The sequence below is a fragment of the Hemitrygon akajei genome, chromosome 29, assembly GCF_048418815.1.
Source record: "Hemitrygon akajei chromosome 29, sHemAka1.3, whole genome shotgun sequence".
Lineage (NCBI taxonomy): Eukaryota > Metazoa > Chordata > Chondrichthyes > Myliobatiformes > Dasyatidae > Hemitrygon > Hemitrygon akajei.
In genome coordinates this window covers 45,111,066-45,138,082 of record NC_133152.1, presented here as the reverse complement: position 1 = coordinate 45,138,082, position 27,017 = coordinate 45,111,066, and the positions used below count along the sequence as shown (strand labels likewise).

General features: G+C 43.8%; 1 long non-coding RNA gene across 2 annotated transcripts; it reads left to right on the top strand.

Moving 5' to 3' along the window:
* Positions 1–280: 280 nt before the first annotated feature.
* LOC140718579 (uncharacterized) lies at positions 281–15,487 on the top strand. 2 transcript variants are annotated; one of them, XR_012096739.1, is made up of 3 exons: positions 281–433; positions 11,076–11,291; positions 13,877–15,487. It is a non-coding gene; the product is annotated as an uncharacterized lncRNA (long non-coding RNA). The 2 variants fall into 2 exon arrangements; XR_012096738.1 differs by having other exon boundaries at positions 11,076–11,295.
* Positions 15,488–27,017: the final 11,530 nt, after the last annotated feature.

Genomic DNA, 27,017 nt, shown 5'->3' with positions numbered 1-27,017 from the left:
AACCTTTGAACTATGTTTCTCAGCTAATTTCAGCTAACTGAAAGGCTTTCTTGCATTTCTGTACAGCATTATTTGGTGTGGGTGCATTTTCATTACTGCCCTCAGCTTCCACAACATTATTTGCTATAGAAACGATTTCCATATGTTCCCCATGTGACTTGCAATGCTCACACAGCCAGCAATATATGCCAAGGTTTCAGCTGTCACAGCCTGAATCTGAACAGTCAGTTTAATCTCTCCATTTCCTGATGCCATTCCCACCAAAACCGAAGGCATTCAGCAGAGCACACAAAATTCTCCGTCTCATACGTGCACATAAACCTGGGGTCGATACCCAGAGGTTGGCAAAGTCAGTAGAGCAAAGCCGAAGGCCCAAGTCCAGAGCTCAGCAAGTCCGAAGGAAGAGAGTGTGAATGGTGATAGTCTGAAGTCGGTGAGTCCGGAGGTGGAGGGCGAGCCCGGGACAGAGACAGATGGTAGAAGACCTAATGCCTGTCAGTTTGCAAATCCAGGGCCAAGATCTAGAGGCTAGTGTGTGTGAGGGAAAGGGGCTTGCTTTGCTGTTGTCTTGTTTAGTTCTGTTGTTGTACTGCTGCTGCCTGCGTTCTGCAGTGATGCGTGATGCGCTGAACATTATGGGCACAATATACGTTAGCGCCAGAATGTGTGGTGACACTTGTGGGCTGCCCCCAGCACCTCCTTGGCTGTGTTAGCTATTGCCACAAACCAAATATTTCACTGATGTGCTTGTGATAAATAAATCTGAAACTGAATAAACACTGGAATACACACGTGTGCTAAATGCACTCATGCATTTACACGACTGTGCAAAGGTCTTGCACACAAATAGCCAGGGTGCATAAGACTTCTGCACAGTACTGTAGTTGTTTTATGTATTACACTGTACTACTGAAATCAAATTTCATGACATATGTGGGTGATGATAAACCTGATTCTGATATGGGTCTCTGTTGAGGACTGAGGGGGCAGGGAGAGGGGAATCATGGTTTGGAAAAGGGGAAGAGAGAAGGGAGAAGCAGGAAGCACCAGAGAGACATTCTGTAATGATCAATATACTAACTGTTTGGAATCAAATAACTTTGCCTGGTGTCTCAAGGCTGGGTGTGACTGTACCCGTGCCACCACTCCCACCCCCTGCCACTGGCACTCCTTCTCTGCCCCCTGTCCCACACCCCTCCCGAGGCACTCCAACCTCACCATTCCCAACATCCTTTGCTCTTGCCAGACTTACAAACCCACTCTCTACTCCACTTTGACAAATACAGTTCTGTGCAGAAGTTTTAAGCACCCTTGCAATATACATGTGCCTAACACACACAGACATACATTTATGGATGAGCAATAGGAACTCCTTAGCTTCAATCTAAGTAACTTTTCTTAGCCTCACCGCCAATTTGTAATACGTGGGTGGATGCTTGTTCTCCATGTACATGGCAGCAGGAATGACAGTGAGTCTTCAACAAGATGGACATCTGTTAAACCTGGCTCATTCTGTTCAGTCTGCTCCCTCTATCTGTTCTGCGTGGGTCTGTATACTTCACATACATGAATCACAAAATTACAAATTCTACAGATGGTCTGTACAGATAGGCGTAGTGTAGTGGTTAGCATGATGGTATTACAGCTCAGGGCATTCCGGAATTCAGCGTTCAATTCCAGCACTGTTCTGAAAGGAGCCTCTGTACGTCCCCCTGTGGAATGTGTGGGTTTCCTCTGGGTGCTCTGGTTTTCTCCCACTGCACCTGTACCATAAGGTGAGGTATCACAGGCAAGCTTCACTGGATGATGTGGATCATAATGTATGAGTACAGAGTCTGACATCACCATTTCCTTTGTCTTTTGGAAAGCCACCTCACCCTGCTTTGTCCATTGCCATTTCTTCTTGATCCTTAGTAATGAGTTCAGGGGGTGGAGCACAGTAGGCAGATTCGGCAGGAACCTGTTATGGTAATTGCCAAACCCTGAAAGGGACCGCAACTGTGACACAGCCTTTGGCCTTGAGGCATCTTCCACTGCTTGGATTTTCTCAGCACACCTCTGTAATCCTTGTGCATCAATGGTGCGACCACATTGAAGGCCAATTTATACTTCTGCGTCAAATCTACGCCGTAGGTATGGCGTAGCCACTTACCCTATGCCGTAGCCTGACGCACACATCCCCAAAAATGTAACTACGTGTTGCGGCGACACAGACTGCAACAACTGTGACTGGTCCACTTGGTAGCATCGCATTTTCCCCTACTCATTTACGATTGCTTCTTCTTCTCCACCATTCTCGAATTGAGAGAGAAGACAGAAGAAGAATGTGAGTTGTCATATCTACCTGCCAACATCCAAAAATATTTGAAATGCATTTCCTCGTCCATGTCTCTCAGTGGCCAGACAAGCAATGAAAATTCACCCTCCTTCTGCCTCAATCTGTTCAATGGTCGTACACACCATCTCCTCCAACGTCTTCTCTCTTCTCTGCGTTGCAGTAATTTCAATAAAAGTAACTCTTGTTCAACATTTATTAGCTTCTACTCCAACATGATGCGCTCAGTTTCAGTTGCCATTGTTTGAAGTACACGAAGAAACTCAACACAGTGGCATAGAAACCCCACCGCGAACTAGTGTTTTGGCGGTGAATTGCAGAGCAACGCAGACACACCAATGCACAGGTATAAATGCTCACAACAGCGTGGACTACAGAGTAGAGCCTACGCAGAAGTATAAATCAGCCTTAAGTGATACTTGGTTTAAAGAATTTACACTTGTTGTGTCATGCTCTGAGCCTACAATCTTCTAATCTTTTTAACACAGCCTTAAGGTTTTGGAGATATTCCTTGTCACCTTTATGAAAGGTTCAAAGGTTCATTTTATTGTCAAAGTATGCTGATAGAAAGATAACACAGCTCTGATATTCCTCTTCTCCAGATAGCCATTAAATACAGAAAGACCATGGGAGCTGATGAAAGACATCAACCCCCCCAGCATGAAAAAGAAGAAACAAAACCCACAAACCCCAAAAACCCCGCTGCCTCCCCGCAGAAAAAACCCCAGCAGCAATAGTAACAAATCCCCAACGCCTCCCCGAAGAAAAAAGTGATGATAACGATCCCCAGCCCTCTCACCTGCAAAAAAAGTACAGTGACAATAGCACAACCCCCAACCATCCACCCCCCCCACAAAAATGAACAAATCTCCCACTTGCCAATCAGCCACAAGAAAGAAAACACTGAAAAACTGAAAGAGACAAATATAAAACATATTCTAATAATCATATATTATACACATCTTTCCATCAGCATACGAGGAGAGTGGCAACATGACTCAGTCCTTCCGTGAAGAGTGACCACCGCGCCAGGTCCAAACAGCACCAACCCGGCTGCTGATCATCGTTGCCCCGTTGGGAGTGATCATTTGATCACTGATTCCCTCTGCAGTCTTCCTCACCACTTCCAGTTGGAGTCGTTTATGGCTCCATGCCCCATCTCTGGTCTTTTCCATGAGTCAGCTTGTGATCTCGGTCCGCTTTGGGTTGCCGTCTCTGATCTTCTCCACGAGGGAGCTCTCCAGACACAGCAAAGTGCTAGATCACTTGTTGAGTTGCAAACTGCATGTCAGAGGTTCCAACAGTTTCCAGAACACAAACAAGACAAAAAGAACAAGCAGAAGGCATGGAAAAGAGAAATAATTGAAGAGATTGGCTATCTGGAAGATGTGCCTGACCGAGGAATCATTGTTCGCTGGCGCCATGACTTCCAGGTAACACTGAGTGCCTGGGCAGCCTTGTAGCACCTTGCCAGAGTGCAGGTGCAGATGCTACTCTAAAAATAAGCCTATTACTGTATAGCGATAGAGCCCTCTGTGAGTGTTTATGATGGAAACACTTTGGACTCTTCTTCCATTTCCATCTGTAGATAGGCCTCAGCTGTCCACTATACTTGAAGCATTTCCCTCCAGAAAGATTTGCAAAGATATCTTCTATCCTAGGCAAAAGGTATTGCTCTACCTTCAGTACTGGGTTGACATTTAAATCACCACAGATCCTGACAGACCCATTCTTCTTGGTGACTGTGACCTCTGCCATTGCGCAAGGGCTCCACTCAAACTTGGAAAGAATTTCTTCAGCCTCCGTGTGATCTAGATCACTGGCCACCCTATCACAGATGGTGTAAGGAACTGGATGGGTTTTGTAAAACATGAGTGTGGCATTTTCATTTAATACTATTTTAGCCTTGATATTTTTGAATGTTCTAATATCATCCTCAACCACTGCTGTGGCATCATCCAGTATCTTTCTTAATTCGCTTTCAGTTGATTCTATTGCAGGGAGCATGGCATACAAATGGTGAATGGATCTCTAATCAAGTTGTTGTTGTCTCAAGCAAGACAAACAAAATGCTGGACAAAGTAGGCAGGTCAGGCAGAATCTATGAAAATTAATAAACAGTCAACATTTCAGACTGAGACCCCTTTCCAGGACTTCAAAATATAGCTCAATTCATTCCATATATAGCAGCCAGTTATCTTTTGTGTAATCCAATACATCTATCTTTCCACTGTTGCCAGACGTTTCTGCTTCTTTTAATGATTATTATAACCTGGTACTCACTGTTTACGAGCCTGTGAATTTGCCTGTTTTCTACATTTCTTAACTCTTCTGAGGAACAAGTCCTGCAATTTTTTACACTGCAGCTGTGTAATTATGTATGTCATTTATGTATGTTTACATATAACCTGCAATGCATTTATGAAAACAACAAAGACCAATGTAACCAATCATGGTAGCCAATCAAATTATGTAACCAATCAAATAATTTACTTGCAGTATTACTCAGATATTACTGAAATGTTAAATACACACCAGCTACATGATTGGCTGAATAGATATCAGCATTAACTTGCAGGTGTACAGGTGTACCTAATAAAGTGGCCACTGAATGAATGTGTGATAGAGGGAAAGAGGGAAAAATATAAATCATAATAAAGTCATTCTAGTGCAAAGTAAAAGACGAAGGTCATAGAAAATCTGGAGGAGAATTAACTCAGAAAGGTCGTCATTACTTGACATTGATACCAGTCGCTACATGGAATCCAGGCGTGAACTCCGGAAAGCCATTAAGGGCGCCAAGAGGCAATATCAAGCCAAGTTGGAAGCCCAGGCTAACCAGAGGGATGCCAGTAGACTATGGCAGGGTCTAAATGAGATCACTGGGTGCAAAGAAAAGGCTGGGAATATCAATAACTGTAGCGCTCCTCTTCCTGACGAACTTAACGTATTCTACGCAAGATTCGAACAGAAGAGGAGCGTCCCACCCCCTCCAGATGAACCGGACCTGGTGGCATCGAGATTCATCGTCACCAAGGAAGACGTTAGAAGAGCCTTCCTGAAGATAAATCCAAGGAAGGCGACGGGGCCAGGTGGCGTCCCGGGACGGGTTCTCCGGGCCTGTGCAAGCGAGCTAGCTGGAGTGTTTGCTGACATCTTCAACCGCTCCTTGCTTCAGTCTAAGATCCCCTCATGTTTTAAGAAGGCAACGATAATCCCGATGCCAAAGAAAAGCAAGGTGACATGCCTGAATGACTATCGACCTGTGGCTCTGACATCAATTGCTATGAAGTGCTTCAAGCGATTGGTTATGGCACACGTCAACCATAACCTACCAGTCAACCTCGACTCTTTGCAATTCGCCTACCGGAGCAACAGGTCAATGGCAGATGCCATCTCTCTGGCGCCACATTCCTCCTTAGAACACCTGGAGAATAAAGAGGCATATGTAAGGCTCCTTTTCATCAACTACAGCTCTGCCTTTAATACCATTATTCCAAATAAACTGATTCCTAAGCTCCAGAACCTGGGTCTTAGCACTCAGATCTGCAGCTGGATCTTCAACTTCCTCACAGACAGGACCCAGGCTGTAAAGATAGGGGACAAGTTCTCCTCTACAATCACTCTGAGCACTGGTGCCCCACGAGGCTGTGTACTTAGCCCCCTGCTGTACTCACTGTACACCCATGATTGTGTAGCCAAGTTTCCATCGAACTCAATATATAAGTTTGCTGATGACACCACAATTGTAGGCCGTATCTTGGGTAATGATGAGTCTGAGTACAGAGAGGAAATTAAGAACCTGGTGGCATGGTGCGAAAACAATAACCTATCCCTCAACGTCAGCAAGACGAAGGAATTAGTTGTTGACTTTAGAAGGAGTAGCGGACCGCATGACCCCATCTACATTGGTGGTGCGCAGGTGGAACAGGTCAAAAGCTTTAAGTTCCTCGGGGTGAATATCACAAATGATCTGACTTGGTCTAACCAAGCAGAGTCCACTGCCAAGAAGGCCCACCAGCGCCTTTACTTCCTGAGAAAGCTGAAGAAATTTGGCCTGTCCCCTAAAACCCTCAGTAATTTTTATAGGTGCAGCAGGGTGCATCACAACCTGGTATGGAAGTTGTCCTATCCAAGACCGGAAGAAGCTGCAGAAGATCGTGAACCTAGCCCAGCACATCACACAAACCAATCTTCCATCCTTGGACTCACTTTACACCACACGCTGTCAGAACAGTGCTGCCAGGATAATCAAGGATAAGTCCCACCCAGCCAACACACTTTTTGTCCCACTTCCCTCCGGGAGAAGGTTCAGGAGCATGATGATACGTACGGTCAGATTTGGGAACAGCTTCTTTCCAACTGTGATAAGACTGCTGAACGGATCCTGACCCGGATCTGGGCCGTACCTTCCAAATATCTGGACCTGACTTGCACTACCTTACTTTCCCTTTTCTATTTTCTAATTATGATTTATAATTTAAATTTTTATTACATTTACTTTGATTTGTACTTCAGGGAGCATGAAGCGCAGAAACAAATATCACTGTGATGATTGTATGCTCTAGTATCAATTGTTCGGTGACAATAAAGTATTTCTGAAGTATTTCTATTTCATTGCTGAATTCAGTGTTGAGCAGTGAATACGCCCAGTCCATCACAGGAAAAGCCATCCCTACCACTGGTCACATCTACAAAGAGCAGTATATCAGGAAAGCAGCATCCATCATCAGTTACCCCTACCATCCAGGCCATGCCTTCTCGCTACAGCGTCGGGAAGGACTTACAGGACGTACAACCTAGGCAATGTCTTCTTCTCACTGCTGCCGTCAGGCAGGAAGTAAAGGAACCTCAGGACCCACACCCAGGTTCAGGGAGAGTTATTACCCCCCAACCATCAGGTTCTTGCACCAGAAGGGATAACTTCACTCACCCCAGCACTGAACTGATTCCACAATCTTCGCACAACCTATGGACTCACTTTTAAGGACTCTAGATCTCATGTACTTGCTATTTATTGTTCATTTATTTGTTTTCTCTTTTTTGGATTTGCACAATTTGTTGTCATTTGTACACAGGTTGTTTTGTCTGTGTTTGTTATGTGCACACAAGAACATGAATCTCAGGGTTGTATGTGGTGGCATGCATGTACTTTGATAATAAATTTACTTTGTAACTATGATGTGCCAAGTCTGAAGCTGAGGTGCTATTCTCAAAGCTTACAATGGAACTATGGAAAAATGTAATTCTGAATTCAGTGTTGAATCATGAAGGCTGTGATGTGCCAAGACTGAAGGTGTGGTGTTATTCTCAAAGCTTACCGTGGAACAATCTTGGGGACCAAAGATAGGGAAGTTACAGAATGAAAACTATATTTGAATACAATAAAACCAACCAGCACATTAAGAGTCAGCGTGAAGTCTTTCCCCAGAGCCTCCTGCACAATGTCATCGATTTAAAATGTACCCATTGAACGTAAAGCATCAGGAATGTTGTAAATTGCCAAACTAATTTGAAGATTGAAGTGCTGGGCAAATGGAATTAAGTGGGAGAGATGTTTGTACAATAATTAATTTAATAACAGTCTGAGGTTGGGGAGAAGTTGCCCATGTGTTTTCTTAGAGCCCTTTCTCTCTGCCTTTTGTAACCGGAGCTGTGGTTGAGTAACTGTCAGCCATCCTGGCAGCTTTCCCGGCGAACACAAAAAGAGAACAAAACAGACAGAGATGCCTTTGTCTGCTTTGAACAAGCCTCACGTCAGGGCAACATGTAGCACACTTCACAAAGGGCTGCTCCAACCTGCCACTTAAACGTTAAAGGGGCAAGGACCTTCTCGAATTCCACTACAGAGTCACCCTCCCTCTCCAAGTCAGAAGACTGACATACGCCATGAAATTTGTTGTTTTGCAGCAGCAGTATGGTGCAATACATTAAAAATTACTATAAAATACAACAAATAAATAAAGAACTGTTGTTAAAGCAACTTCCATCATCAACGATGACCAGTATCCAGGCTATGCTCTATTCTTGTTACTACCATTGGGCAGGAGGTACAGGAGCCCCAGATTCCACACCACCAGGTTCAGGAACGGTTATTACTCTACAGTCATCAGGCTCCTGAACCAGTGTGGATAACTGCACTTACCTCAACACTGAACTGATTCCACAACCTTCAATGACTCTACAAGTCATGTTCTCAGTATTATACATATATATATATATATAAAATAGAGAGAGTAGAGGAGATTTACTAGAATGTTACCTGGGTTTCAGCACCTAAGTTACAGAGAAAGGTTGAACAAGTTAGGTCTTTATTCTTTGGAGCATAGAAGGTTGGGGGGGGGGGGGACTTGATAAAGGTATTTAAAATTATGAGGGGGATAGATAGAGTTGACGTGGATAGCCTGTGATGGCTCCAGGCCTGTATTCACTAGAGTTCAGAAGAATGAGGGGAGACTTTTCACTTAAACTTATCAAATGGTGAAAAGCCTTGATAGAGTGGATGTGGAGAGCACGTTTCCTATGGTTGGAGAGCCTAAGACTAGAGGATACAGCCTCAGAATAGTGGGCTTTAGAATGGAGATGAGGAGGAATTTCTTTAGCCAGAGAGTGGTGAATCAGTGGACTTCTTTGCCACAGGCAGGTGTGAAGTCCAAGTCTTTATGTATATTTAAGGAAGAGGTTGGTAGATCCTTGATTGGTCAGGGCTTGAAGGGATACAGGGAGAAGGCAGGAGACTGGATCAGCCATGATGAAATTGCGGAGCAAATGCGATGGGCCAAATGGCCTGATTCTGCTCCTACGTCTTTTGGTCTATGCAACAAAACAGCGCCAGCAAAATAACCTCCATTCCTCCCTCCCACCCATACACATGGAAAGGCCTCCAACTTCAAGACAGATGTCTGGATCTCCAGTCTCCAGTTTCTGCCATCAGGCTTCAACCTCTGGAATTCCGATTGCCTCTACATTTGATGAAGAATAAATTAAGAGGACACAACCTTGTCGTGGTGTGGAGGTTTGCATGCCTCAATGACTGGAGAGCTATGTTGGCTGGAGTCGGGGCTTTATGAATTGGCTCTTGGCAGGGTCACCCATGCCAAACAGGTCAAAGGGTAGAGATCAGACTAAGAGTGGTCCACCAGTCCCCCAAGTTCAGGGCTTGAGCTCAGGGCTAACAACCCTGATGGGTAAAATAAAATTGCCACGGAAACATTCTGCATCTGAGTACGACGGTATTCCTGAGTCTTCACCTGGAACTATCGTGACTGATGCACACACACATAATGTAACTTACCTAAATACTATATATCTTTAATTATCTGTCTATATACTGTATATGATAATATATCTATATCATCATACAATTAGATGAAATTTATTGATTTCACTAAAGGTAACTCTAGCAATACTGGATTGTCAATACTGGACTAACAATATTGGATTGTCAAAAATGGCTGACATATTTGAGTCATAGAAAAAGAGTGACCTACAGTACAGAAATAAGCCAGTTGGCCCAAAAAATCCATGCTGATTTTCAAGTATTAATCTATACTAATCCCATTCACCAGTGTTTGCTCATAATCCTGTCATCAATCTTATTTCTATATTGATAACTCTTGAACTTCCAACATCCCAGCAGCCCCTCAGGCAGAGTGTTCTAGATTCTAATCACCCTCTGGGTGAAGACTGGACTGCCAACACAGATGCCTTGTGCAGGAAGGCACAGAGTCGACTGTACTTCCTTAGAAGGTTGGCGTCATTCAATGTCTGCAGTGAGATGCTGAAGATGTTCTATAGGTCAGTTGTGGAGAGCGCCCTCTTCTTTGTGGTGGCGTGTTGGGGAGGCAGCATTAAGAAGAGGGACGCCTCACGTCTTAATAAGCTGGTAAGGAAGGCGGGCTCTGTCGTGGGCAAAGTACTGGAGAGTATAACATCGGTAGCTGAGCGAAGGGCGCTGAGTAGGCTACGGTCAATTATGGAAAACCCTGAACATCCTCTACATAGCACCATCCAGAGACAGAGAAGCAGTTTCAGCGACAGGTTGCTATCGATGCAATGCTCCTCAGACAGGATGAAGAGGTCAATACTCCCCAATGCCATTAGGCTTTACAATGCAACCGCCAGGAGTAAGATATGTTAAAGTGCCGGGGTTGATTGTATTTAATGTATTTAAGTAAACTACTTAAGAACTTTTTAAAAGCTATTATTAATGCTTTTTGAGAGAGTGATTTAGATGCATATCATATTTTTACTGAGTTAAGTATTGTATGTAATTAGTTTTGCTACAACAAGTGTATGGGACATTGGAAAAAATGTTGTATTTCCCCATGGGGATGAATAAAGTATCTATCTATCTATCTAAATGTTCTTCCTCAGATCCTCTCTAAACCCTTAACTTTTACACTAAATCTATGCTTTCTAGTTTTAAACACTTCTAATATGGGGATATGTTTCCTACTATCCACCCTATCTATCTGTGCCTCTCATCATTTTTATGCCCTATCAGATCCTATCCCAACCTTCTCCGCTTCAAGGAACACCAACCCAGCTGATCAAATCTCAGGTGCATCATGGGCATAAACCTCCACAACATCGAGGGCATATTGAAGAAGTGGTGACTCAAGAAGGCGACATCCATTGCTAAATATCTGGGACATGTCCTCTTCTCATTACTAACATCACAGAGGAGGTACAAGAGCACAAAAACCCACACTGACAGTTTCTTCCTCTCTGCTTTCAGATTTCTGAATGGACCGTGACTGCATGAACAAGAACAGAGATACAAGAGATTCTGCCGATGCTGGAAATTTCGAGCAACATACACAATATACTGGAGGAACTTAGCAGGTCAGGCAGCTTCTGTGCAGGGAAGAACAGTCAACCTATCTTGAAGAACAGTCTCAGACTGAAACATCAACTGTCCATTTCCCTCCGTAGATGTGGAGTTCCTCCAGCGGTTTGTGTGTATTGTACATGAACACAATCTCAGTATTCTGTTTTGTCTTATAGTATTTTTTAATGATTTATATATTTCTGTCTTTGCACTGTACTGCTGCCACAAAACAACAAATTTCATGTCATATGTCAGTGATAATACATCTGATACTAAATGCCATTACTGAAATGTTCAGTCATCCCATTGGGTATCCCACTGGGTAGGAAACATCCCATTGTTACTAGGCCTGGCCTGTACACCACTCTGGACCTCAAATGAGCTTCCGGACTGGCAAATCTCCTCAGCTTAGGGTCACTTTGACCTAGAATATAACTACCAACGTCAGCCAGTGACATCCACAGAAAGAAAACACGTAAACCAGCATTGCAAGGAAGTAATTGGGTAATATTTCTTTCTTAGGGATGATTTTTGAACTTTGTAGCAGATGATTGTGAATTATATTTTTTATAACCTTATGCTGAATTTTGGATATTTAAATGTCAACTAACAATTCCAGCAAAAAAGATTTTACAATCCACTGACACGAGAAAATCTGCAGATGCTGGAAATAAAATGCTGGAGGAACTCAGCATTAGTGGGTGGAGATGTTGATCAGCCTGAGATGGGGGAACTAACTCTATATACAGTATATCCTTGATAGTGAGTCCATGGGTTGTGGAACAGTTCAGTGTCGAGGTGAGGGAGTGTTAATGACATGTGCTATCATTTAGGACGTGATATTTAATACACATCTGCTTAGACAATCCTGTGTTTTACCACACTCTTAATTTTGCCTTCCTCTCTGCCAGTAACCATTTCACGTAAAGCTTTTATTCACAAACAATAAGGACACATGGCAAAACCCAATAGCTTAATAATACTAATCTAGCTCACATACAAGCTTATTGCTATTGTATAATACTGGTGGCTATTTATTTATTTATTGAGATACAGCACAGAATAGGCCATTTTTACATCCACTATCAGAATCAAGTTGATTATCACTGACAAGTGTTGGTAAATTTGTTGTTTTGCTGCAGTAACACAGTGCAATGTAAGTTCAAGTTCAAGTTCAGTTTATTGTTATATACCACACACATGTATACTGCCAAACGAAACAATGTTCTTGTGGACCACGGTACACATCATCATCTTTATGTGCCATGTTGTATGACGTGGGCAATCACGGTCTTTGAAAATGGTTGTCCTTGGTAAATTTTTCTGCAGAAATGGTTTGCCATTGCCTTCTTCTGGGCAGTGTCCTTATAAGACAGGTGACCCCAGCCATTAACAATACTCTCCTGAGACTGTCAGTGGTTGCAGAACCAGGACTTGTGATGTGTACTAGCTACTCATACGACCATCCATCACCTGCTCCCCTGAATACATGTGATCCTGGGGCTTGGGGGCAAAGCAGGTACTACACCCTGCCTGAGGGTGACCTGCTGGATAGCAGAGAGAAGGAGCACCTTACACCTCCTTTGGTAGAGGCGTATCTCAACCTTGCCATGCAGTACATATAACTCACATAGAACATTTAAAGTAATATTAACACAAATAAATTAATAAATAATAAGGTGCATTTATGATACAAGTTGAAAAGTAAACAGAATAACACTACTAGTGTTTCATATGTTGTTCAGTAGTCTCACGGCTCACGGAAGAAGATGTTTTCCATCCAGATGTACCTGACATTCCAGTCTGGGATTAGTAACTGTGGGTAAAATTCAATTACACTGCTGGCTTTATACACCTGCTTCAGAATGCGCAATTGAGACACTATTATACACGTGCTGTTGTCTAACTATCAGTTCATGTTACAATGAAGAAGGCTGATGTATCAGAAACTTCTATTGCAAGAATAAGTCTGACGAAAACATAATGCTTTGAATTTCAAACTTGTAAAATTGCAGGCGCAATTAGCGCACTGCTTAACAGCACACGGATAGGGCTTCAACTCCCATCGCCGTCTGTAAGGAGTCTGTACATTCCAGCAGTGACCACATGGCTTTCCTCTGGGTGCTACAGTTCCCTTCCACCTTACAAAGATATACAGGTTAGGGTTAGTGAGTTGTGACCATGCTATGTTAGTATTGGAAGTCTAGTGACATTTGTAGGCTGCCCAGCACAATCCTCGCTGATTTGATTTGACACAAACTATGCATTTCACTGTATGCTTTGATGATTCAATGTACATGTGACAAATAAAGCTTTCTTTCTCTGTCTCCCAAGTTTGGGGCATCAGAGTCCGGAGGTCACTTCCAGCGCTGCCTGTAAGGAGTTTGTACGCTTACCCCGTGACCCTGTGGTTCCCTCTGGGTGCTCCAGTTTCCCTCCACAATACAATGATGTACTGGTTAGTAGATTAATTGGTCATTATAAATGATCCCGTGATTTATAATCAAAGGGTTACTGGACAATGCGGCTCAGTGGACCGGACAGGTCTTCTCCGTGCTATATCGCTAAATTAAATTGAGAAGATGGAAAAGCTTTTTGTCAGGAATTAGTTACTGATGATGGTTAATCAGATGCTTGAAGAACCTTCTCAAAGGTTCAAAGGTTCATGTAACATCAAAGTATACAACTCTGAAATTCTTCTTCTCCAGATCGCCATGAAACCAAGAAAGGAAAGAACTGCAGCACAATCATCAGCCCCCAAATCCCACCTCCCCACGCAAACAAATGAATGACAACAGAACAGGCACAGCAACCCCCAAATACCCCTCCACCGCACAAAGAAATTTGAGAAAGATCGGGCTAAAAACACAGAATATAAAAGAACCACAAGATGGGAAAACAAGTCTACAGTCCAAGTCCACATCAGAAACGCAGAACACCTGAGCATCATTCTCCCTTTCTGTAGCAGAACGAGCGATCTCACCAGTGATAAAAAGGCAGTCTCCCCTCTCCATAGCAGAGCGATCTTACCAGTGATAAAAAGGCTGTCTCCCCTCTCTGTGGCAGAATGACCACCCAGTGGTAAAAAGGCTTGCAGCTGGTATTTCAATTTCCCTCGTCACTTTAATCGGCTAGCAACAGAATCTTTAATTGTCGAACATCAGCTCACAACCTTCTTGCCACGAGGTTCCTGTACACTGCCTCTGCCTTCCAGAATCCCCTCAGAGACTGCAGAGCACTGAAACACCCAAACAATCTCCACACTGCAAATCACAGGCTCCAGCGGTTCCAGAATCATATCCAAGATGAAAAATAAATGTATAAGATATAAAAGAATGAAATATATGGTTTCATGATCTATCCAGAAGATGTCGACCGAAGGAGCGTTGTACACAAGCGCCATCTTGACCGTAAGTCTTTCAGACCCAGTTTCCACACCTGTTTACATGCTCCCCCTCCCACATCTCTTCATCTGCCCACCAGTACCTGTCTATCTTCTACAGTCAAATAGCCACAGAGTCAATCATTGCAAAACAGGCCCTTTAGCCCAACTCATTCGTGCTGATCAAGGGCTAAAGAAGAAGGAATCTAATAGGGGAGGACAATGGACTATGCTCTCAGCTGCCTGTAACTTCCCTCTGGTCCCCCCATCCCTCCTTTATTGAAAGGTCTAGATATAGTGAAGGTGGAGAAGATGTTTCCTATAGTGGGGAAGTCTAGGACCAGAGCGCACAGCCTCAGAATACAAGGATGAACCTTTAGAACAGAGATGAGCAGGGATTTCTTTTGCCAGCAGGTGGTGAATCTGTTGAATTAATTGCCACAGATGGTGGTGGATACCAAGCTATTGGCTATATTTAAAGAGGAGGTTGATGTGTTCTTGATTAGCAAGGGCGTCAAAGATCACGGGGAGAAGGCAGGAGAATGGGGTTGAGAGGGATAATAAATTAGCCATGATGGAATGCCAGAGCAGACATGATGGGCCAAATGGCCTAATCCTGCTCCTCCATCTTATGACTTTATGGTCATTTTCCATTCCCTATTCTGGCTCTCCTCTTCCCCCTTCCCTTCTCCTCACTTGCCCATCTACTCCCATTAGTTTCCGTCCTCCTTCCCTTTCTCCCACAGTCCACTCTCCTTACCTATCAGATTCCTTCTCCTTCAGTCCTTTACCTCTTCCACCTATCACCCCCCAGCTTCTTACTTCACTCCCCTCCCCCACCCATTCACCTTCCCCCTCACCTGGTCTCACCTACCACCTGTCAGCTTGACCTCCTCCATTCCCTCCAACCTCTCATTCTGACTCCTTCCCCCTTCCTATCCAGTCCTGATGAAGGGTCTCAGCCCAAAGAGTCGACTGCTCATTCCACTCCATAGATGCTGCCTGGCCTGCTGAGCTCCTCCAGCATTTTGTCTGGTGGTGATATATTTTGAATTGTCCAACACGACACACAATATGGTTGGGGACAACCTGCTGCTATAAAGCCCTGCCGTGCATTACTGGCAAGCGCACGTCTGTTCCTATTTAACACTGAGATTACTGTGCTGGTGGGGAGCGTTCTGGTGCTGGCAGGAACTGCAGTTTCAAAGAGCTGTTGCAGACACAGTGAGCAATAAGTTCTTGTGTTTGTCACTTCCATCCGCTGACATTACTGACATGAGAGACGGAGGCACGCTTGGGTAAACCCTGGGGATTCCCATATAGAACTGTGACAACAGAGTGTGTTCATTGGTGACGTGCACAGAGAGAAAATGTCTCCGACTTCCTGACAGACAGACACCAGCGGGAAATGCTTGCCCTCTGAGAGGAAGGTGTGAGCAGCGAGCTTTATATACAAAACACTTGGTTTTTAAGCTTTTATTTCTATATAATAGGACATCTGCTTTATATTTACCTCTGAATATAATAGCAGTGCTTTGAAAAACTGGTGTTGGTACAATCCTGGCTTCTACTAAGAGAGATGCAAGATCCAAGATTCAATATTGTTTATAGCCACTTCTCAGTACATGAGTGCAAAGGAAAACAAAATAATTGTTACTCCGGATCCCAAGCATAAAAAAAACCACAATAAAAAAACAAAAAAAAACACTATCAATATAGATTAGGTGCCACAATAGCATAGTGATTAGTACAACACTACTACAGCTCAGGTAGTTCTGGAGTTCGGAGTTCAAATCCAGCACTGTCTATGAAAAGTCTGTATGTTCGCCCCGTGACTGCATGGGTTTCATCTGGGTGCTCCAGTTTCCTCCCACAGTTCAAGAATGTAATATTAGTAGCTTAATTGGTCGTTGTAAATTGTCCTGTGATTAGGCTAGGATTAAATAGGTGGGTCACTGTGGGCAGTTCGGCTCGTTGGGCCAGAAGGGCCTATTCTGTACTGCATCCCTAAACAAATAAAAAATAAATATAAATATACAAACAATCCTACAAAACTGTCATGTATGGTTCTATTTCTTTTCAAGCAATGAACCCCCCCCCCCAACTTAGCACTGCGTATTGATCTGTTGTCTATGCAAGCGCATTGTTCTCTCTCTCTTGCTGCAATGCGAATACACCATTTAAAGTCATCGCCCACATGCGTGCTTTTATTTAATCGATATGCAGTTGTGCATAGACACAACAAATTAGCAATGACTATGAACCCGATTGTCAGAAAATATCATGGACTGCACAGACAGTTACGGGATGAAACAGCGAGCGTTAAACAGCATAAGAAGGCCGTCACAGACACTAACAAACACGTGAGTACAGTGCATAGTAACAGTAAAAGGCAGGTTGAATTTAAAGTGAAAATAACATGGCGATGGCTTCAGTCGGGAAAGTTGAGGAACTTGATAGCGCTAATGAAGGCTGGGAATTGTATATCAAGATGGTTGAACTGTATTGTAATGCCAACAGTGTGAAGAGCAAAGGAAAGATCCTGCACTTCTTGGCTTAATGGGTGCAAGGACGTACAGTCTCTTCTGCAACATAGTATGCCCTGAAAAACCAGCAAGACATTTGACGAAATTATTACAACTTTGCAAAATTGCTTGAGACCTAAACTGCTGGTGATAGCTGGGAGATTTAGATTTTACAAAAGAAACTAATCAATAAATGAAAGCATTTCTGAATACATTGCAGAACTGCACAAACTTTCCCAGTACTGTGACTTTATAGATGGATTTTCTGACACATTCAGGGACAGGCCTGTATGTGGCATGCATAGTCAAAGCAATCAAAAGAGGCTATTATCCAAATGAGACCTAACCTTAGAACGGGCATTGATCATTGCAATATCATTAGAGACTGTAGCAAAGGATGCAGCAGAACTACAGAGGAGGTTAGAACGTGAAATGCATAAAATGTCCCTAAATGGTGCAAAAAGCCAAAAATGTTATCCATGTGGCAAATCCTCCCATGATGTAAATGACTGTTGATTCAAAGCAAAATTTGCATAAAGTGTCACAGAGAAGGTCACATAGAGAGAGAGTGTGCAAAGCAGACAAAAAGCACAACTGAGTGAAAAGTCTCAAACATAAAACTAAGCAAATGCATAAAGTTACTGAATGTAAAACAGAATCAGACAACATAGAGCCTGACAAAGGTGAACTGTCATGCCTAGAACTGCAGAGTATAACCCAAGCAGATCATGAAATCATCTGGATCATAATAGATGTGTCCAGTGTAAAACTGAAAATGGAACTGAATACAGGGTCAGTTTTGACTATAATTCCAGAGGCTGACTACAATAGACTGTTTTCTAAGGTACCACTGGAGAAGACCTCAGTGAAGCTAAAGGCCTACACAAGTGAAAAAGTGTCTCCCAAAGGTAAATTGAAAATGAAGGTGATGTATGCAGGCCAAATACAACAGTTAAAGCTTTATGCATTGAAAGGTGGAGGGCCAGCACTTTTTGGCCTTGACTGGCTGAGAAAAGTCCAACTAGACTGGCATTCAGTCAAAGCTCTCAGTGTGTGATCAACAGGCAACAGCCCAAATGGTTGCATTAACCAGAGGCTGGCACAGCTGCTTATTGCTAATGAGAAAGTGTTTGAGAAGGGGATTGGTAAACTCAAAGGCATTAAGGCCAGAATTGAATTGAATGAAACAGCAACACCAAGGTTCCACAAATCACTTCCAAAGCCTTATGCACTGCAGAACTTGGAGGCATGTGGAATTGTCTCCAAAGCCAAGTGGAGTGAATGGGCCACGCCCATTGTCTCGGTGATCAAGAAAGGGAAGGCTGGAGCCGTTCATATACATGGGGATTTCAAAGTGAGCATCAACATGGTGCTGCGACCTGTGCAGTATCCCCTGCCACAAATTGATGACATTTTTGTATCTTTGGCAGGCAGGGAGCGGTGTTCAAAGATTGACTTGTCAGAAGCCTATCTGGAAATGGAGACGGAGGAGTCAAGCAGGAAGGTTCTCAAACCCAACACTCACAAGGCACTGTTCCACTACATTCATCTCATCTTTGGTGTCACATCAGCTTCAGCAATTTTGCAAACAGCAATGTGCCAAATGCTCCAACATATCCCAGAAGCACAATGACATCATCATGACTGGCAAAAATGATGAAGAGCTCTTCCAGAACCTTGGGAAAGTGCTTACCAGGCTGAGTATTAACTGTGCGCAAAGAGAGAAATGTGAGTTTTTCTAGAACGAAATCTCATATTGTGGATATGTCATTGACAAGCATGGCTTACTTAAGAGAAGATTGAAGCTGTGCTGTAGGCACCCAAAGCGGAAAATGTATCACAATTCAGGTCATTCTTGGTCCTTGTAAACTACTGCCTTCAGTTTCTGCCAAACATTGCTACAGTGCTGCATCCATTGAATACACTGTCACAGACAGGAGCAAAGTGGGAATGGTCAGAAAGATGTGAAAGAGCATTGAAAGGAACAAAGAGACTAATAACATCTGATGAACTGCTCACCCATTATGACCTATCGCTGCCCATCAGACTGGTGTGTGATGCATCTCCTTATGGCATTGGAGCTGTTTTGTTACACATTCTGAATGATGGATCTGAATGCCTGATTGCATTTACTTCAGGATCACTGACTAGCACAGAACACAACGACGCACAGATTGATTGAGAGACCCTTAGTCTAGTATGGGGAATAAAGAAGTTCCACCATGACCTCTATGGACAAAAGTTTATGTTAGTGACAGATCAGCAGCCCCCTGTCTTTACTTTCAATCCCAGGAAGGGAAATCCAGTGATGACTGCTACTGGTTACAATATTGGGCACTACTCCTAGGAGCCCATTCTTATGACATAGAGTTCAAGGGTACCAAACAAGACAGCAATTGGCAACTGAAGGAGAAAAGCATTCATACAGTGACCCAGCAGAAGTGTTCCACACCACATTGGTAGAGCGGTAGCCGGTAACAAATTCCGAAATACAACGGGGAACAAGGAGTGAGCCAACATTGCCAAAAGCCTATGAAATCACTGTGCAAGGATGGCCAGCTCATGGTAACCCTTTGTCTCCAGAGATCTCAGCAATATGAGACCAACTGTCAGAGAACGCTGATGTGTGGTTCCCTCTAAACTGCACACCTGAGTGTTAGAAAATCTGCAAGAAGGTCACCTGGGTACAGTCAAGATGAAGAGTCTCCCCTGGAGCTGTGTGTGGTGGCTGGTAATAGATAAACAGATTGAAGACTTGGCCAAAAGCTGTTAGGGATGCCAAAAGGTTCAAAGTGCACCTCTACAGGCACCATTACACCCATGGTAGTGGGCATCGTCACCATGGAAAAGAGTACATATTGACTTTGCTGGGTTATTCATGGACTCCATGTTTCTGACTGCCCATATGAAGTGGCCGGAGGTTATACCAATGAAGTCAACCACCTCAGCAAAGACTGTCTCCACCTTGAGGACTATCAGAAATGGCTTACCAGCACAAATTGTGCGTGACAATGGACCACAATACACATCAGAAGAATTCCAACTGTTCATGAAGAAAAATGGCATCAGACATTTCAAGTCAGCCCCTCACCACCCAGCAACAAATGGGTTAGTTAAAAGGTTTATCTAAACCTTCAAGAAGTCAATTAAAGTGATGGACAAGGAGGTAACTTCTCCATGGCACAAGGTGGACAGCCCTTTTGGTGTCTCAGAACTCCATTCACGTGACAACAAATCAAACACCTGCAATGCTGTTCATGAGCAGGAGTCTGGGATCTCACATAGATTTCCTGAAACCAGATCTATGGAAGGAAGTGCAGAATAAACAGTTCAGCCAGTTCCCAAAGGAAGCAGCAAAGAGCTTCAAGATTGGACAGGAAATCCTAGTACATGATTACCAAGAAGTGGACACTCCTAGGACAGCTACAAGAACTGGGCCACTGATGTACACAGAGGATGTTGGAGATCAGACATCAAGATGTCGTGTGGACCAGATGCTGGATGCTCAACCGAAGAAGGCATCTGAGTCGACTACATCCAACAAGACGGGCACATTACAGCCACTAGACTTTGACGTCACAGCAACGTGACACTGGAAACCAATAATGTAATCTTAGAGGACAACCAAAACTGATGTCATTCCACAGGCCCAGAGGCATGGAGAGAACATTATAGTTGCCAAGACACCTGCCAAACCTGATGCCATTCCACAGGTCCAGAGGAATTATCCTGAAAGAAACAGAGCACCACGCATAAGACTGAACCTTTAGAAATGTGAAGTTAGTTATGGACTGTTATTGTGAAAGCATGTTTATTTGGAATATTGGTTTATGAAAGGGAAATTAAATTTTTGTACATATACAGTTTTATGTTGCATTAATCTAAAGGGGGAGGAAGTGTGATGAATGGATCTTTTTCATTTAGAGGAATGACCCGCCCCTCCACCAGCACTACGTATTGATCTGTTGTCCGCGCATGAGCTGTTGGTTACACATGCACATTGCTCTTACTCGCTGCAATGTGAATGCACCAGTTAACGCCACCTCCCGTGTGCGAGCTTTTATTTAATATATATGTAGTTGTGCACAGATGCAACAAAACCGCAATGTACAAGTAACTATTGTGTGTGGCCATATATACATAAGATTAGCTTATATACATAGATTGATCCTATGTACATAAAGAGCATGGGTGTTGAGGGGCTGATGTGGATGTAGTGGCGGGGGTGGGTTAGTGGGTGGAGGTGTTGGGGGAAGTTACTGTTTTTGAGTCTGGTGGTTCTGGAGTGAATGCTACATAGCCTCCTCTCTGACGGGAGGGGGACAACTCACTGATGATTGGGTGGGATCCTTCACAGTATTGCTGTCCTTTTTTCCAAGACCTTTTTCCGTATATCAATAAACCAGACATCATTGTCATATACTTTGTCAGTACTCTGTGTCTGTGATGCTGCTGCAAGATAGATTCTCATTGCACTTGTGCGTACATGTACAGTACAAAAGTCTTAGGCACATATATTTAGCAAGGGAGCCTAAGGCTTTTGCACAGTACTGTAGTAATTTTATGTATTGCACTGTACTCCTGCCACAAAAAAAACAACAAATTTCATGACACTTGCCTGGTGTCTCAGGGCTGGATGTGTCTGCACCCACACCACCCCCACCCCGGCACTCACTCTCTGCCAGCTGTCCCACACCCCTCCCACAGAGCTCCTCCCAACATCCATTCCATTGCTCCTGTCAGATTTACAAACTCGATCTCCACTCCACGTTGACAAATACAGTACTGTACAAAAGTCTTAGGCATCCTAGCTATATATACTGTATGTGCCTAAGATTTTGCACAGTAATACATATGACAATAAACTTGATTTTGACTTTGACTTTAAAAAGCAGTACATTTACCAGCGCAGAACGCCCACAGCATTGCACCAGATAACCAGCCTTAACTTCTGAGCTGAGTTATGTATTGGTGTTATTACTTTTGAGAAGGGTCTTAAGCTTCACACTGAAATAGTTCCACCTGCCGAATCCAAGCTACCACTCTGTAAAAATACCTTCTGTCTATCACACGTACTTTCGAAAATAAAACAAGACGGTTCAGGCTTGGGAATCCGCAGGGGAAGTACGCCTGCTGGCCAAGCGAGTACCAAAACACAGAGCTGGTGAAAGGAGGGTGAATTCGATGCTTACTCATGTGGTGTGTCCCTCGCCTAAGTCTGTTTTTCTTTGTCGTGGGAAAGTTCTGCTCTTCTGAGCTTCGCCAGGCAATCTTTAACCTCAGGCTGCAAATGAAAGATATTGTTGCGAGATAAGCCTGCTAGATTATGCTGGCAAGATGTCAGAGTATTCATTTAATGTAGGCTTCTGGCATTTTGTACAAAGCTTATCTCTTCTGTCAGTTTCAGGATAGAACGGAAATCTCTTGCAAAATGACTCAAAACTATTGTGCACTACTTGAAAACATTAAGGCAGTGCACCCATCACGTTCAGGAGTAAATTATTTGCAGTTAGTAATTACTTTTATTTGAAGAAAAGAAGTCACATTTGGCATTCCAGTGGGAAATTTGGATATATCTTTCAGGATTAGGTCGGAAGGACTGTAAATTTGGGAATAGTGATATGAACAAATGCACATACAGAATGATTCATTAAGTGATAAAGAAAGGAGTCTGTTTCTATACTGCCTTTAAAAGCATCCCATAGTCATTAAATCACAGAGCCATAGAACACTACAGCAGAGAAGCAGGCCCTTTGGTCCATCTAGTCCATGCTGAACTATTATTCTGCCCAGTCCCATTGACCTGCAGCCAGAACATAGCCTTCCATCTATGTACCTATCCAAATTTCTCATAAATGATGAAATCAAACCCACATCCACCACTTCCGTTGGCACAAGAGGAACTACAGATGCTGGAAATCCAAGGCAACACACACAAAATGCTGGAGGAACTCAGCAGGCCAGGCAGCATCTGTGGAAATGAATAAACAGTTGACATTTCTGTCATGGTCCGGTCTGTGGATTCCTCATTCCAGTTATTTCTTTTTCCCTGTGTTCCGTTGGGCGCCTTGATTAAGGCACCTGATCCTCAATTTGAACCAACAGCTTAAAAAGGATTCAGGGACAGCTATTCAGTGCTGGACTGTCACCAGAAGTTCAGCACTGGAAACCAGTCACCGGAAGCCAGTCATCTCACCAGAGCCACTGCGGCTATGCTCATCCCGGGACCACCATGAATCGTGGACTCTAGTTGCCTCGGTGCCTGTGCCTGCTTAGCAAATTCACTCGTTTTTGTGTCCAGCTGAGTTGCCGGCTGTTTTGCCACTGCTCCGAGTAAGGTATAAATCCTGTTCTTTTTGTGGCCGGCTGAGACCGCTGGCCATTTGCTGCCACTCCTAGCAAAGATACGTATGGACTGTTATTGTGTGGTTTTCTCTTCTCGTTGTCCAAGTCCTTTCCAGCCGAGTAGGTCCGGTCGTTTGCCACTGCTCCAAGTTGGGTATTCTGTCTCTTCGTTGTCCAAGTCCTTCCAGCTGAGTAGGTTCTGGCCATTTGCCACTACTCCGAGTTGGGTATTCTGTCTTTTTATGGTCTGAGTTCAGTCCAAGTCCAAGCTCCAAGTCAAGATCCAAGTTCCAAGTCCAAGCCGAGAACCAAGTTCTGAGTTTAAGTCAAGATCCAGGTTCCAAGTCCAAGTCGAGGTCCAAGTTCTGAGTCCAGGTTCCAAGACCTAGTCCTAGTCCAGGTTTTACCAGTTTGTTATCCAATGTTTACGTCCATGTTGATATTTAGTCCTCGCTCCCTGGCCTTCCTAGAAACTATCAATAAACACTGTTTTGTTTATTTTACCCCTGTGACTGTGTCCTGCACTTGGGCCCGCTCCCAACGCCCCCTTTTACAGTTTCAGGCCGAGACCCTTCATCAGAACTGGAGCTTGTTCCACACTCCCACCAACCCCGGAGTGAAGAAGTTCCCCCTCAAATTCCCCTTAAAAATTTCATCTTTCACCCTACTTCATCACTTCCTGCCAGAGTCACGTTATGTACAAACACTCCTCTACCTAGTGCCACTTAATGGACATACAATCAATCTGTGTTTCAAAGCTATTTTAAGTATTTATATTTATTATGATTTTTTTTAATTATTGAGTTTTTTATTTCAGTGAGCATTGGATTCCAAGTAAGCATTACTGTGTTTTCCTTTACACTTGTGTACTGGAAATGACATTAAACAATCTTGAATCTTGAAACCTAACCTATGACGTCTGGTTCTAGTCTCACTCAACCTCAGTGGAAAAAGAAAAAAAATCTGCAGACACTGGAAATCCAAGCAACAAACACAAAATACTGGAAGAACTCAGCAGACCAGGCAGCGTCTACGGAAAAGAGTAAAGAGTCGATGTTTCAGGCCAAGACCTCTCATCAGGACTTTTCCAGTCCTGATGAAGGGTCTCAGCCTGAAATGTCAACTGTTTACTCTTTTCCATTGATGCTGCCCGACCAGCTGAGTTTCTCTGGCATTTTGTATGTGCTACCCAGTGCAAAAATGCTGCTTTTTTTTAAACCCTATTTATGGTGGTTGTCTATCATGTCCAACGATGACTGGAAACCTGTGTGGGAGAGCTCTTAAAGTGGAAAAGCTGTGGATCTGGGGCAGTTCCACTCCTCGATCTCAGAAGTCCGGGTCAAGTGCTACAAGTAGTTGTCACACCTGGGGTCTTCCTTGGTCTTCATGCCCTTCGCTCTCCACGGAGTTTTGATGTACCACCTTCCTGGATCTCGCTGTAGCTCTCATCCACCCAGTCTGACAGTACTGCCTTCGCATGCGGGGACAGGCATGTCCCTGACTCACCTTGCTACCCTCACCTGGTTTAGCCAGCCTGTCGAAGCGGTGTACCGGGGTGGGGCCTGGTTGCATGCAGGTGATAGCTGAGTGTCCAGTGGGGATCACAGGTGAGTGAGCTGCCCCAGAATAGACATGACAACCCCCTTCAACAGAGGTGCTATTCGTGCCTCCCCCAAACACAACACCCTATCTAGACCCCTCATCATTTCATATACATCTATCAAATCTTTCCTTCATTCTCCTACGTTCCAGAGAATAAAGTCCAAACCTATTCAGCCTTTCTGTATAATTCAGTTCCTTAAGTCCTGCCAACGTCCTTGGAGACTTCCTCTGCATCCGTCAAAGTGCATTTAAGGGTGAGACTAGATAAATGGTTTATCAGTAACACAAGAGATTCTGCAGTTAACACACACAAAATGCTGGAGAAACTCAGCAGGCCAGGCAGCATCTGTGGAAAAAAGTACAGTCGACATTTTGGGCCAAGACCCTTTGGCAGATTCTTCAGTTGCTGGAAATCCAGAGCAACTCACAGAAAATGCTGGAGGAACTCAGCAGGCCAGGCAGCATCTACAGAAATGAACAAATTGGGCATTTTGGGCTGAAACCCTTCATCAGGACTGGAAGGGACAGGGAACAAGCCGGAATAAGAAGGTGGGGAGAGGGGAAGGAGTACAAACTGGATGGCAATATGCAGTGCAAGTATTTTTGCACAGAGATTGGTGAGTGCCTGGAATGTTCTGCCGGGGGTAGTGGTGGAAGCAGATACAATAGTGCTGTTGAATAGTTTGTTGGACAGACACGTGAATATGCAGAGAATGGAGAGATATGGACCATGTGCAGGCAGAAGGGTTTTAGGATTCAAAATCACTGATATATGCCATCAAATTTGTTGCAGCACACACAAAATGCTGGAGGAACTCAGCACGTCAGGCAGCATCTATGGAGAGGTATAAAACGTCAATGTTTCAGGCCGAGACCCTTCATCGGGACTGGATCCCCTGCCATTCCAGCCCTGATGAAGGACCTCAGCCCAAAACATCTACTGTTTATTCATTTCCATAGATGCTGCCTGACCTGCTGAGTTCCTCCAACATTTTCTGTGTGTTGCTCTGGATTTCCAACATCTGCAGAATCTCTTGTGATGCTAAACTATTGTGTGTGATTGGGATAATGTTTGGTACAGACACTGTGGGCTGAATGGCCTGTTCCTGTGCTGTACTGTTCTTTGTTCTATGTTTTATGTTCTATTTCCATCTCCTGCAGTTCAAAAGACCCACAGAATACTGGGGAATTTCCCCTTTGTTTAGACAGGCTGTTTCTGGTTTACGTTCACTTTGATGTACAGTGGGTCACACACTCACCACCCACAACTTTCTGAAGCGAAGTTACCGCTGAAAGGACAGTGATCTGAAACATTCTCTCTGTCTGTGACGCGTGCTGTCAGACCTAGCAAGTATTGACAATATCTTCTGGTGCTCTTGATCACCAATCAGGGATGTGATTGCATAACCTTGCAATTAGCATTTTATAACCATAGAACAATTACAGCACGGAAACAGGCCATCTCAGCCCTTCTAGTCCTTGCCGAACACTTCTCTCACCTAGTCCCACTGACCTGCACTCAGCCCATAACCCCCCATTCCTTTCCTATCCATATACCTATCCAATTTTACTTTAAATGACCAAATCGAACCTGCCTCTACCACTTCTACTGGAAGCTCGTTCCACACAGCTACCACTCTCTGAGTAAAGAAATTCTCCCTCATGTTACCCTTAAACTTTTGCCCCCTAACTCTCAACTCATGTCCTCTTGTTTGAATCTCCCCTACTCTCAATGGAAAAAGCCTATCAATGTCAACTCTATCTATCCCCCTCATAATTTTAAATACCTCTATCAAGGCCCCCCTCAACCTTCTACGCTCCAAAGAATAAAGACCTAACTTGTTCAACCTTTCTCTGTAACTTAGGTGCTGAAACCCAGGTAACATTCTAGTAAATCTCCTCTGTACTCTCTCTATTTTGTTGACATCTTTCCTATAATTCGGTGACCAGAACTTTATCAGTTGATTCACACAACGTAGTAAAGATGCTTTTCAT